Below are 14510 nucleotides of genomic sequence, written 5' to 3'. Positions count from 1 at the left end.
GAATCTTTGTGGTTCCAGGGTAGTTCCTGGGGGTTTGTGCTCAGCTAGAATCTCAGTCCTCTCCATCAGATGTTGTTTGTGCTTTTCTTGAATTTCTGGGGAGAAATAGAAATAATATTTTAAAAAGTGAAAATTAGAAACTAGTTACTTAAAGATCTGGTGGGAAATCTGAGGAAAATACAATCAGGGATAGATAGATAGATAGATAGATAGATAGATAGATAGATAGATAGATAGATAGATAGATAGACAGATAGATGTAGCATATAACATTTGCCCTGTAAGATCTGAGAGAATTTGCAAGAGAGTTTGCATTTACACCCTGGGGTCCCTCCTATTTACACCTAAACATTTGCTTGGCAAAGTCTTGCCAAGCCAAATTAGTTTTTGATCTTTTTTCCTCTCTTTACAGGCATTTTGCTTTTGAATACAAAGCAATATTAATATCCAATCCACATTTACATGGAATTGCTTTAATGCACATGGTTGCCAAGTTACCTGTTAAATTGTCACCAAGATTGCAGGGGTTGGGGGAGCTGTGTGATTTTGTTCCCAGTACAAATAAATAAAACAGCATGCCTTTTTTCAGTACATCTGTGTTATAATTTAGTGTGAAATAGCCTTTCAAAGCTAGAGAAAAACTTTAGGGTTAATTACAAAGACCCAGAATAAAATATTTTTACCAAAATTGTTTGGGGAGGGGCTACCAAGGCCACCTAATGCCAACAATTTTTGGTTGTATTGCATATAGCATGCAGAAATTCAGTAATGCAGCTAATTTATCTTGCTGCATTGGAGCCTATGGAGACCTGCTGACTTTGTGAGTTAACTACAAAGCTCCTGAATATAATGTGGTCACATGTGGGAATATGTCCCATATAAATAAAAAATATAAATATTTGGCATGAATTGTTAGAGTGTTGTTGAGAGTATGTGTTAACCAGTCGTTTACCTTAACCCAATCCACTTAAAGAGTTGATCCAGTTGGATTTCCACAAATTTGCAAATATTATACAGGCCTCAAATAGGAAAAATTTAGCCAGTTTCTAGACTGGTTTAGGTAGGACTAGTTAAAATGTACTAAACAAAGCCCCCTCGGGTGAATTCTGTATTTCATTCTGCAGAACTGTGGATATAATTTTAAATATTTCTGACCAGAAGCACTGTGCTTTTGGACAAGTCCACCATATGCGTTGCATTTTGCCCCTGAACTCTCACCCTCTAAAACATAATGGTGAGTAGGAGGAATGAGTGATATTTAGATATGCAGTTCAGTCTCAGGTACCATTTAAGTAAGTAATTGGCCTCAACCAAGGAAGAGTTGAGTGATATTTTAGATAGGGAATATGCCATATCACTCATCCTGATCCCAGGATTTACCTCGGTCCACTTCCCATGAGCACATGTATTTTAACTTTGGTGTTAAAGGGCTGCATATATGATAGATTTTTAGCCTTTTGTGTCCGCTAGTGATTTACAGGTGCTCTCAAAAGGGATGGAGCACATGGGACGAGTAGCATGTTGAATCTTGGCACGTACAAACGTTTTAATTTGTGTGTACGGAAAATATTCATTCGTTGGAAGTTCCCTTTTTGCTTGTCCAAGAATCATAGCTAAGCACAGACCGCACATCTATTACATCTCTAATACCCATAAAACTTTTGCCTATCCACCATTTGAATCTCCCTCGCTCCCTTCCATGTGAGAACTCAGGGTTAACCCACAGAGGGGTTAGGGGGGCATGGGTGGAACACAGTTTGGAGTTAGTACGATGCCTATCCCATATTTGGAGAAAGTAGGTAACGGTGGGGCAGTGTGTGGCATGTCCTAATTTCTTGCTTATCCACATACGGTAGTGGTTGTGTGATGTATTTTGAAATGTTAAGTAAGTAATTGAATAAATAATATTACAAACAAAATTATTGTTTTACATTTTCAGTCCTTTATAGTCCTTTTGTTTTGCTTTTTTGTATATTGTAGTATGTATAGCATAGTGATTTATTTACTTCTCAGCTCTGGAGTCAGTCTGTGTCCATGTTCATCCAGCAAAATCTGCTGTACCAGATACTCGTCTAGAGGGATAAAAAGAAGATAAAAAAAAATTTCCTATAATGACCACATACACAACATTTTCATTGAGAATGGAAAGTAAACGGGATTCAAAATGATTTTGTACACCTGTGGGGGGGAGGGGACAGGGAGAGAGAGCGAGGAATTGGGGTACTATAATATAAAAATTGAAAGGCATTTTTTGGGTAGGAAACAAATATGTCCCATGCCAATTAAAATATAACTTAAAAACATAAAGTTCAGTATTCATTATAAAGTATATCTGTGAATGGCATATGTAGAGAAAACCATCAAGTTCACTTTATACTTTGCAGTGGTTTACTTTAAAATTATAGTAATAATTGTTTTATCCAAATGTTATAAAAAGCACAAAGTGCTGTTACCTGTCTGGCTGATCTCATTCAGAACAGCTAATAAATTAGGATGAGGATCATACTCCTTTAGCTCATAGAGACATTCCAATAGTCCAATCACAGCTTTTCTTCCCATCCTCTGAATATCTTGTAACAAACAGTAAGAGAAGGAAGCTGCATCCTGTGCTCTCCGTGCATAGTGTTCTTGAAAGAGCTGTGGTGAATATGTATGGCATATTAGTGATAAAACACACATATAATACTATTGTACAAAGCCAAGCTACAAAACTTAACACAGAGCTCACTGTCACCAAGCAAAATTATTTCCTCGCAGTAATTTCCTCTCAAGCTTTCAACCCACCCAACCTCTTCTCTACAATTGACTCCCTCCTAAACCCCGCGCCTGCTCCCCCCACAACAACCTTCTCTGCCCAAGACATTGCCACCTACTTTACAGATAAAATAGACAAAATCAGACATGATGTCTCTGCCCACCGAACCAGTCCAACCATACCCACCCCTTCCCCCTGTAAATCATCACTGGCCTCCCTCAGCCCTGTTACTGTGAACGAAGTCTTAACTCTTCTCTCATCATCTCCATCTACTACCTGTCTGCTTGTCCCAATTCCCTCTGATCTACTCCGTGCCCATTCCTCCACCCCGGCCCCTTGATTCAACCTCTCCCTTTCCACTGGTAAATACCCCTCAGCTTTTAAACATGCCATAATTCTCCCTACCCTCTAACTACCGTCCTATCTCCCCTCCCTACCCTCTAACTACCGTCCTATCTCCCTTCTCCCATATGTCTCCAAACTACTAGAACGCCTTGTCTACAAAACACTCACCGATTACCTGAGCGCCAACTCTCTCCTTGACCCTCTCCAGTCTGGTTTTAGAGCTGCCCACTCCACTGAAACAGCCCTTACTAAAGTGGCCAATGACCTCATCAGAGGTAAGTCTCAAGGCAACTTTTCCCTGCTCCTTCTCCTTGATCTTTCCTCTGACACTGTTATCTCCTCCTTCTAATACAAATCATGGCTCCATTGGTATCAGTGACACTGCTCTCTCTTGGTTTGCTTCCGTCTGACCGCTCCTTTCAAGTTTCTTTCAATGGTCAAAACGCCCACTCTCCTCCCTGTTGGTGTTCCTCAACGGTCAGTCCTTCGACCAGTTCCCTTTTCTCTGTACACCTCCTTATTCCGCCCACCCCTCAGGCACGTTGTCTTGGTGTCACCTTTGATTCTGCCCTCTCATTTACCCCCCATATTCAGAACATTTCCAGGTCCTGTCACTTTCACCTCCTCCAACATCTTCAAAATCCGCCCCTACCTGTCCCCTGAGACCACCAAACTCCTGGTACACACTCTTATCTCTTGTCTGGACTACTGTAACATCCTCCTCTCTGGTATTCCACTAACCCGACTCTCTCCTCTACAATCTATTATGAATGCTGCACCCAGACTCATCCATCCTTCCCACCGCTCCTCTTCTGCTGCATCTCTTTCCGAATCTCTCCACTGGCTTCCATTTCACCTGAGAAGCAAATTCATCTCCTGTGCTTTGCCTTTAAATCCCTACACAGTTATTGTCCCACTTACATTTCTGACCTGGTAAAAAAAAATACTCCCCCTGCCGCTCTCTCCGCTCCTCCAATGACCGAATATAGACTTCCTCACTCATTACCTCATCACACGCATGGATACAAGACTTCTCCAAAGCTGCCTTAACTCATATAATAAATGTTTATTTTTCATGCATTCCTGGGGACAGAGCAATCCCCACTAAGAAAGACTGACATTCCAGTGCAAGAAGGGGAGAACAGGTATCTAATATTAGGTTGGATGTTAGAGTTTAGGTCCATTTTATTAGTTTTCACTATACATACAAGAAAAATAAAATAAAAAAAATAAAAACTTGGCTGATTTAACACTTTAGTTTACTCTACCTCAGCCTTAATTAGATCATTCATTTCTTTCTTTCTGTATTTTGATATATTTAGTTTGTTTTTTTGGTGTTTTACATTAAAAAATATCTTTAAAATATAATTTGTGAATTCACATTATGCTTCATACGAACTGAACTGGTGTAGTAGTAACTTAGTAACTGGTGGACAGGTATTTATTACACACCTACATAAAAGGAAAAACATCCAGATGTCACTGGCTAAACTTGACATTGATGTTCAATGATTATCTATAGCTAGTTTCAGTCTCTTTCTAGCAGTGGACTTACCCTCTGACAGTCATAACACATAATGACAAGTAGAAATATACCAGCTACTCTCAGGATCCCCAAGATACTGACAAACTCTTCTTCTTATTTCTGATTTGGGGAGTTTGGGTTAAAGGCAATAAGAGGCCTTACCACGCATTGCAGTTTAATTTTCTACGTTTGAGCTCTCGCTAAGTTTTACTCTTTTCACCATGACTTAGGTTGCTGGCGATCACCTGATAGCACCTCATTTACCTGACTATGATGGTTTCCTTCTTTGACTGTACACCCATTGGCTGCACCATTTAGCATACAATATTTGGTTTCCCTAGGGTTAGGGTAATATGATAAATAAAAGTGTGACTCATAAATTGATCTCTTTGGAACAGAAAATATGCCAACCATGCTCAGTACCAAAAGTTAGAATTCTAATCCTTTAGTGGTCAGATCTTTGCCCATAGATGCTCTGCATTTAATATCCAGGGAAGGAGGAAGCTGGAGGCGACTTCAAATTCCAGCAATCAACCAATCTCGATTAGGATGATGTTGCCTTTTAGTACAAATATTTAGCCTAAGTTGATTTAAAATGATATTTATTCTTACCTGTGTGTCTAAAACTTTCCTAGATTTCAGCTTCGTCAGGAGAATCTGACGGTCCAAGTTCCCCAGAATGTGGGTCAGATCATCTCTGTAATACTCAAATATCATCCTCAGGGATGAATCTCGATATGCAGACAGCTGATGGTAGAAACTCCTAAAGTCATCTGAAGAAATACACAGAAAATACAAATATGTCTTCCTCTTTGCTTTGTATACTATTTGTGGATTGTTTCATACAATGACATTTTATTGAGTGATTGTTATATTAAAGGCAATAATTATTTATTGAAGAACAAAACAGAATATATCAGGGATCTGATCTGCTCTGCTATTGTGATCTCAGCACTATTTGAAGAAAAGGCCCAATAACTCCCCATCTCTAATGTTCTATACCAAACTTCAAGCCAATGAATCTGCCCTCCAGCCTTCCTTTTAGTCCTGTATAGTAATACAGGTTCGGATACAGGACTGGAGTTACTTCCTCTGATTTTACTACATACGTTGAGCAATGTACATTAGAATCTGCAGCAGATGGAACTCCATTTCCTGGCTGGAGGACATGCAGCATAATTTAGCTCCTCCCCTAGCCTGACTGTCCCTGACTCATCCCCTTTTATTCATTGGTTCACGGTTCGTTCAATCATGGAGGCTCAGAAACACATGGCCATACCTAGGGTGGTCCGCATGCAAACACAGCTGCCTAGGAAGGTGTTCTCCAGAAGACTGACGTCCACCTATCAAAGCATTTTGATAATTGCATTACTCCTTTTAAGAGCCAGACACCTGATAACACCAGGGCTGAAGGCTGTTGAAAGGAGTCCTGTTTTTTCAGTAAACTAAGTGCTGAAACCTGTTGGCTCTTTTCACCAGCAATGATCTGCCTGCATAGAAAAACACAGAGACCCAATGACTAGCTCTAGAGTACGTAAAGAGAAAGGTTTATTCAAGAGGTTCAAAAGGTGGAATCAGAGAAGGCAATATATATACCAGGTGACGTTAAAACGTTGTCCAAGGAGTCTGTAAAAGTTCTAATTTATACAGATCATTGTACATCTAATAGTAATTAGTCACATTTAAAGAGGAACTAAACTAAAAATTGCCTTAAAGCAAAAAAAAAAAATCTACTTACCTTCAATCCCACAGGGCAGTCCATCTGGAGATCCCTTTCTTCAGGTCCCGCGTTGTCCTGGCATCCGTCAGCAAGCCAGCGCGCCGGACGGCTCCATCTTCACCTCTTTTTCCTGGATCTTTCTTCCTACGTCACCCGATGCAGACGCGAGATCGGGTGATGTAGGTTGGAAAAAAAACTTGCCGATCTTACTGTGCATGCATGAGATTGGCAAATTTTTCACTCGGCATGTGCAGAAGGAGCATCCATGAGCCTCCAAGAGACGTAGGTATCCCGGGAGGCTTTGCGCTCCAATTCATTGTGAATTGCCTAGGCAATTGGGGGACAGTGCTTTTTTTTATTATTTTTAAATTTTACTTTACATAAAAATGTCTATCCTTTTATGTAACGTGAAATTTCTGAGTTTAGGTACGCTTTAACTGGACTTGTTGTTGTAAGGCTGAAGACATTTCACAGCTTTCTAAGCTGCTTCATCAGTTCTTCCAGTGTAGAAAAATATCCTGGCATTTATGTCCACACAATTCAAACACCTTAATCCAGGGGTCGGTAAACTTTTTGAACTACTAGGCCATTTCATGAGGTCAAGAAGGCACACTAGGCAAGAAGAAACAAGGTGTCCAAGGAAAGGTTTTTACCAACCGTGGCTGCTGAGGTCAACCTTCTGGAGACTGGTAGCTGCGTGTTGCTTCTGCTCTTTAGGCATAGTAATTGGGGTTACTGTGCGGGAACTCGATGACATCACAAGAACCAGCGATAATGTGACAATTCAGTTAGGCCGGATCCAACAATAAATAACTAGGGGGGCATTAGGTCGGACTGGAATACTGGCAAGGCAGGATTTTGCCTACCTCTGTCTTAATCCAATCGCCATGAAATGTGACACAACAGATAGTGTGAAATTTGTTCAATCACTTTGTTCTAATAACATAACCCAGAGCTTGGTTTTACAAGTCTGCATAGGTGTAAACCTTTCAATGTAATAGGGGAAGGTGTGAATGTTTGTCAAAATGCTGGGCCAGAGATGTTAAAATGACTTCTAGATGTAGGCGCCTTTGACAGCATCCAGAAAGTTTTATCATCCAGGTGGGGATAGGCTGTGTCCAGGTGTTCAGAAAGTAGGAGGTACAACACTAATGTGAACTAAAGCACAGACTGGCTGTAAGGCTGCCGTGCAGTTACCGCTTCCGCACACCAGTGATCCACTACCTCAGAGAAGAATCTATGTAGCATCTACCCACGCGGCCCAGTAGAGAATGAATAGGGTTTAGTGCTGCTAACTGCCACCTACTGACAAATCAAGTGCCCAGCAACTGGATCACCCAGCTTCACTGATGAAAGTGTATCCTCTCTAGCCTTGGAGAGCATTAATAAATCAGGCCCAAGGAATCCACTTTCAGAGGTAAAATAAATATGGTGCATCCGGAACAGTTACAGATGCTGGGTATGGTTCACCTGTATGGAAAATGTAGGGACAACTTCCAGTATAGCCCTATAGGAACAAATATACTCAGCCTAATGTTGAGTAATATGTAGGTCACAGAAAGAAATATATTTTTCCTAGAACTGTAGATTTACACTCACCAGAGGCTTTATTAGATGCATCTGTTCAACTGCTTTTAAAAAAAAATCTCACCAGCCAATCACAACAACTGAATAGATTTAGACATTTAGTAAACCCTTTAGTAGAAGTAGCAAAGCATGTATTGGCTATTACAAAGGGGGTCATAAAATGAAAAATATTGCAGCCACCACATCTAAAGTAGGTAAGCTACAATCAATTTTCTTTCTGTTGGGTTTCTATACACTTCAAAGAACTGCTGTTTTTTATTTATTTTGCTTTGTGTAACCATATTTGTCTAAAACAGATCATATAAATGAACAAAAGACAAAACAGTAATTTATCTCTACTCACCACAATGTACTCGACTAGAAAATCTCCACCTAGACATCTTTTCCTAAACTGTAAAATCTTCTACACCAGAATTCCAGCCACCACTCTGCACTCCTAGACACACCAACACATCATTATCATAATAATAAATAACAACAGATTGAAATCAAAAAGGAAAAGAATAATAAAACTGATCACTGATCATAACATTACCATTTTCCTTATTAAAGGAGTACCAATTCCAATGTTTGTGCAGCAGGAACACAAAACATAAAAATGTCCCATGTAATCCCAATCTGTACTGCAATATGGATTCAATGTGTAACTAAAAACAATATATCAAATAAGGATATTGGCTGCTTCAGATCTGAGCCTGTGATGGGAGAGTTGGCGAGTCAGGTCCAGGGACACAGCCCGCCCACTTCCCACGAGCCTGGGATTTGTATAGGGGACATGGTCCGCAGCTCTGGCCGGTGTGCCCCCCCAGCGAGGTCTTTCTCCTTACTCCTTGGGGTGGCACTTGCCAGAACCGCGGACCACCAAATGGGCCAGATTATTAGGCCTAATGGGCCATATATGGCCCGTGGGCCATAGCTTGCTGATGCCTGACATACCACAATGGCCCTGATTTATTAAAGTTCTCCAAGGCCGGAGAGAATACACTTTCATCAGCAAACCTGGAATGGATTTCCTAAAAGTCATTAGCTATTTGTTAACACATTATATTGAGTCAGCACCATGTTTAAAAAAATAACGACCTCTAAGAGTGTCCGGTGGAGACATTTAAACTTCCCAGCTCCACACATGCTGGAATTATTGTTAAGTAGTTACTTCCTCCTTATAAAAAGGTATGTGAGCAGGAATGGCTTTGTGGGAGTCCCAGTCCTTCCCAGAGCCCTAGCAGTGCTATAACATATACAGTATGTAGTGCCTTTTCTCCAGTTAGATTGTTGGTTAAAACAGAATTTTAAGACATAAGAGAAGTTTGTTCATAAGAGAAATTACATACACTTTAATTACATGTAACTGTAAATGTACAAATTAAATTTAAAAAAGTACCTTTACAGGTATTCTTTATGGCTTGCAGCACAGGTAACATAATACATGAAGAGAAAACTTGTTTGTAGAGCTGAAATGTAAGACTGGTATTTTACAACACTTTTGTTTTTTCAGCTTACCTAATGTTTTGCCATGGTAAACTTCCATTCTTCCTCCCCTCAGGTAGTAATTACCTTTATTGTTGTGACAAAAGAAGATGGATATATATGATGATGATATGATGAAGGGTCGGGTGGGGTGTAAGTGTTGTAGAATTAAATATGTTACAACTATAGCACATTCCTGATAAATGCTGCATTACTGAGATTTCTACAGCTGATCAGCAGCCTGGAAAATTTAGGTGTTGTTTTTGTTCTATAGAGGGCATGGCAAAGGGTTAACCAAAAATGGATCTTCAGTTATATTTAAACATTATTGATTGTTGTGCTCTATACAAAGCTAAACTTTTCTCTACTATCGACCACAGCATGCAGCACTGCTGGCTTCCCAGTTTATAGCCGAATATTACATAACAATGTATTCCAACTTACACAAAACTCTCTCAGGCTTGTCAGCTATCATCAATGCAGTGCACGGAAACAAAGGTTTGTGTGGTGAAGGGATTGGGGAGCAGCAAGAGAAATATAACCAGACCAGTGCTGGTGTATTTTGAGGATTTTCAAGCAGTACAAGTATACAGTAATAGGATCTGCATCCAACTTCCCGAGTTAAGCTCACATTCTTTACGTTTACACCCCTTGTCCTGCAATGGCCAATAATGAACATACAAGTATACACTGAGGAGTATACAGTTTCACAGCTCCCTCCCTGAGCTTTTGTAGGCAGTACATACACTAACCAATAGAAAGAAATTGGAGAATGGATACTGCATTGCTTTTTTTCTTTCTTTTTGACAATCCAGCGTCAATTTACTTTCTATATAAAACTAATGTTTAAGTGAGTGGGATGTTGCAATAATTTTGTCACTCACAAGGGAAATTAGTGTTTACTCTTGTTGCCTTACATTTCACAGTTTATACACTTATCAATATAATATCCAAATGCCTAAAAAATGTAACTGCACTCTGTATAAAATGTTCACTTAGATTTAACATTTCCGTGTATGTATAAAAGACAAAAATTAGTGCAACTCAATATTCATTAATACATCTTAGAAAATCAATAATTAGTTTTAGTTCTAGTGTGACTTAAGCTGCTTACACACTTCCAATTTTTATCGTTGGAAATGAACGACGAACGAACGACCGATTGGCCAAAAATCGTTCGTAAAAAAAGTAACCAACGACGCCGACGAATGAGGATAGTCGTTGGAAATGAACGACCGGACCGGCGGATCGGACGACGATCGTTGACCATCTATCGTCTGTACGGTCGTTCAGTGATCGTTCATGGTCTGAGCATGCGCGATGAACGAACGTTCGCTCACTTCCTGTGGTGCACGTCACTTCCTGTATCGTTTAAACGATCTCATCTATCGTGTGTACAATATCTGCGAACGATCGTGTCGTTATCTGTATGTACAGGATGGGTGCTATACGATCGTTCGCAGATATCGTGCAGGATCGTTCGCCGTTCGTTTACCAACGATAATAATTGGAAGTGTGTACGTAGCTTTAGACAGCAAAGCTAAGATTGGAGAAGAGAGACACAGCACCATAGAGTCAGTAAATGTAGCTTTAGTATAAAGGTTACACTGATAAAAGAGAGCAAAGTCACATAGATATTACTCAATTCACCGCCCAATCCCAGGCTGCGGAGAAGAGTCCTGTTAGTATAAATAAACAACAGGTCACTCGATTTGCTCAATAGGACTGAACTGTGTGGCAGAGTTATGTAAATCTCAGGGTCAGATGAACAAAAATACAATTCCTTTTTCAAGGGAAGTCTCTCCTTTTATGTTTTTTATCTGCACATTTATCAGTTTGCCTGGAGTTCAGCTGTAATAACATATTTAGCAGGTGTACCCTGAAGCTTACTTATTTTGGAAAAAGAGAATTTTCTTAAAGCAAAATTGAAGGTGTTGTATTATTTTAATTCACTGGTGCTCTTTATTAAGAAGCAATTAGATCATAATAATAAAAAATAAAAAGTGTTTCTGTGAACATGGAAATAAATTTAAGTGTAGCTTTTATTAAAAATAAAGATTTGAGACTGGCATTGTTTTCTTAATCAGTGATATTGTTAAATATGGGAGGTGTTCTGTAGTCTTTTGCTTTGGTGACAACATTAATATTATTATTATTATTATTATTAATAAACAGGATTTATAAAGCGCCAACATATTACGCAGCGCTGTATATTAAATAGGGATTGCAAATGACAGACTAATACAGACAGTGACACAGGAGGAGAGGATCCTGCCCCGAAGAGCTTGCAATCTAGTAGGTGGGGGAATTTACACACAATAGGAGGGGGATATGTAGTGGTGGGAAGTAGTGGTGGTTTCAAAAGACAGAAGAAGACAGGTAGGCAAGTTTTCAAAAAATGGGTTTTTAGGGCCCTTTAAATGAGCAGAAAGCAGGAGAAAGCTGAATAGGACGAGGAAGACCATTCCAGAGAATTGGGGCAGCTCTAGAAAAGTCTTGTAACTCTGCGTGTGAGGAGGTTACGAGTGAGGAAGTCATAAGTAGCACATTGCAGGAGAGGAGAGAGCGGCTGGGGGAGTATTTTTTTTTACCAGGTCAGACATGTAAGTGGGACAATAACTGTGTAGGGATTTTAAGGCAAAGCACAGGAGATGAATTTGATTCTAAGGTGAAATGGAAGCCAATGGAGAGAACTACAAAGAGATGCAGCAGAACAATGATCCTCCATGCAGTACATGAATGAATGCACTCACCCAAAAGCAGTACTAATGTGTTAATAGCAAGATCACTAGGTAACAATAAAGAATGTTTCAGTTCAGCAATGAAGGGGCTGAAAAAGAAAAGTATTTATGCAAATATGTCCAAACATTTCCTTCTACTTCCAGTGAGTTGTGCTGTTACTGTATGATTCTTCCTGCAGTCCATGGAGAGATCTAGTGCTGCAGTCATTCCCTGTGCAGCCAGCCCACCATAGAAACTGCAGCACACAGCCCTTCAGCATTTATCCATTTATCTTGTAATTCTTTAAAACCATGAGGCTGAAATTGTGGGTTCTAGTATGTGTGATAGTGGTGGGTCATTAGAACGAACAGTATATTAGATATAAAGGTTTGAACATGACCAGTTGTTAGGAGGTAAACAGCTTCTACAACTTCCTTCCAATGATGTCATTTTACACACCCATGTTTTTTACAGCTGAATAAATTAAACAGATCAAGGTACATGTTAAGTTAGAACACTCACTGAGTGAGAACCCTCAGAACTTAGTGCTATCGAGGCAAATTCCCAACAGTTCCCACATGTGGATGAGAAACACACAAGCTAAAAAGTAACAAGTAGAATCAATAACATACAAACATTGCTGTTTTGGGTTTTGTTTCATGTTACCAGACAATAATAGGAAGATAAGATTACCCAATCTGCACATTGCTCTTAGGATACATCTGGATGATCCATCCTGTGTCTTGTAGTTCTTGTTCAATTATATAGAGTTATATTCAGATTTTTCTCATAGGCAAGGTTATTATTTGAAGGGGAATTCAGAACAAAATGGTGAATTCAAAGGAGGGGCAGGGAGGGAGGAAGGAAGGAAGGGGAGGGATATGATGCATATAACTGTTAGGATGGTTACTTTCAGTTTCATTTTCTGTTTCCAGAACTACACAGAACTTCTGTTATACCACTACGATTTTGATGAATTGAAATATTTTATCTCTCAATGCAGATTTCAGACATATCCCAGACATGGAAGCTGCCATTGCTGATCTCTTTGTAAAGAATGCTAATTTTCTGGGATGTAAATCTGATCTTTTCGTTTTAGTAGTGTCAGTCACGCACCTGAATGCAGAAGGCATTAACCTTCTGGGCGTTACACTGATGTCTGCATTTCTGTACCAAAAGCGGTGCACTGTTTTTCATTAATTTTTTTTTTTTTTTAAATTGTACACCTGTAACTTACAGAAATATGTCCAAACAAGGGTCTAGTACATATCCTGAATATAATAAAGTTTGAAACACACAATCATGTAAAAAAACAAAAAAATAACTTTAATAATAAAATTAAATAAAAAACACAAAAATCAGCTTAAACAAGAATGCATAAATAAATCAAAAATACTTAAAATGCAATAATTTGGTATACTGTGTAGTCCAACGTCACATACTTATAGACAAAACCACATAAATATATTTTGTATTATTTTGTATTGGATTGGAAACAGGACTCTGTATTGAATCCAATACAAAATATTTGAATTTCCTGCTACAACCCCCGTCGACGGGCGCATGCACGGACATCATCAGGAATCGCCGAGGGACGCGTACGCGAACGCCGGGTGTTCTAATTCTTTCCGTACTTCCATGCAAAAAGTGTTACATTTTTTGTATGGGAATTTATTGTAGATTGTAGGCTATAATTCACCATATTACTCGATAATTACTTATAATTCACTGAATTACCGCATAACTCACCGAAATATGTCCAAAATTTAATAATAAACTAAAAACATTATAAAAAAAAAAAAAGAATCTTTAAAAAAAATAGTGTATAATGTAATGTAACTGTACAGTAGCTTATATAAATATATATATTATTATATATAAAGATTTCTTTGTAATGGACTCAATACAGCTTTTTTGTATTGAGTTCAATACAAAGTGATTTGAATTTTTCCGCCCCGCCTCCCGCCCGAGCCGACGTCACCAGGAAACTCGTCGTGACGGAGATCGTCACTGCACACGCTGGGTGAAGACTGAAGATGTCTCCGGAGGAGCTGCAGGGACAAGGTAAGTATTTTTTTTCCAGTTGTAATCTGATTGTCATACAATGTTGTATGACAATCGGATTGCACTGTAACGCGTGTTTCTATTGTTAGCTACCCCGCATCTGGTTAGAGGTAACCGGTAGTAACAAGTTTTCTTACCCCGAACCAGGTTCGGGATAACTGCCCAGGTCGTTAAAGGCTGAAATCAGAACAGCAGTCAGGTAAACTGTATGTTATAAAACCAGCTCAGCAATGGCAGCTTACATAGTCTCTCAGCGTAGGTCCATCCAAAACATCATACAGATACCTTTTGCATCAAACATCGTTTAGAAAAGCCCCCTTATTTTC

This window comes from Pyxicephalus adspersus, chromosome 12 (assembly GCF_032062135.1).
Source record: "Pyxicephalus adspersus chromosome 12, UCB_Pads_2.0, whole genome shotgun sequence".
In the NCBI taxonomy this organism is placed as follows: domain Eukaryota; kingdom Metazoa; phylum Chordata; class Amphibia; order Anura; family Pyxicephalidae; genus Pyxicephalus; species Pyxicephalus adspersus.
The sequence above is the reverse complement of the archived record's forward strand: the minus strand, read 5'-3'. Positions refer to the sequence as shown.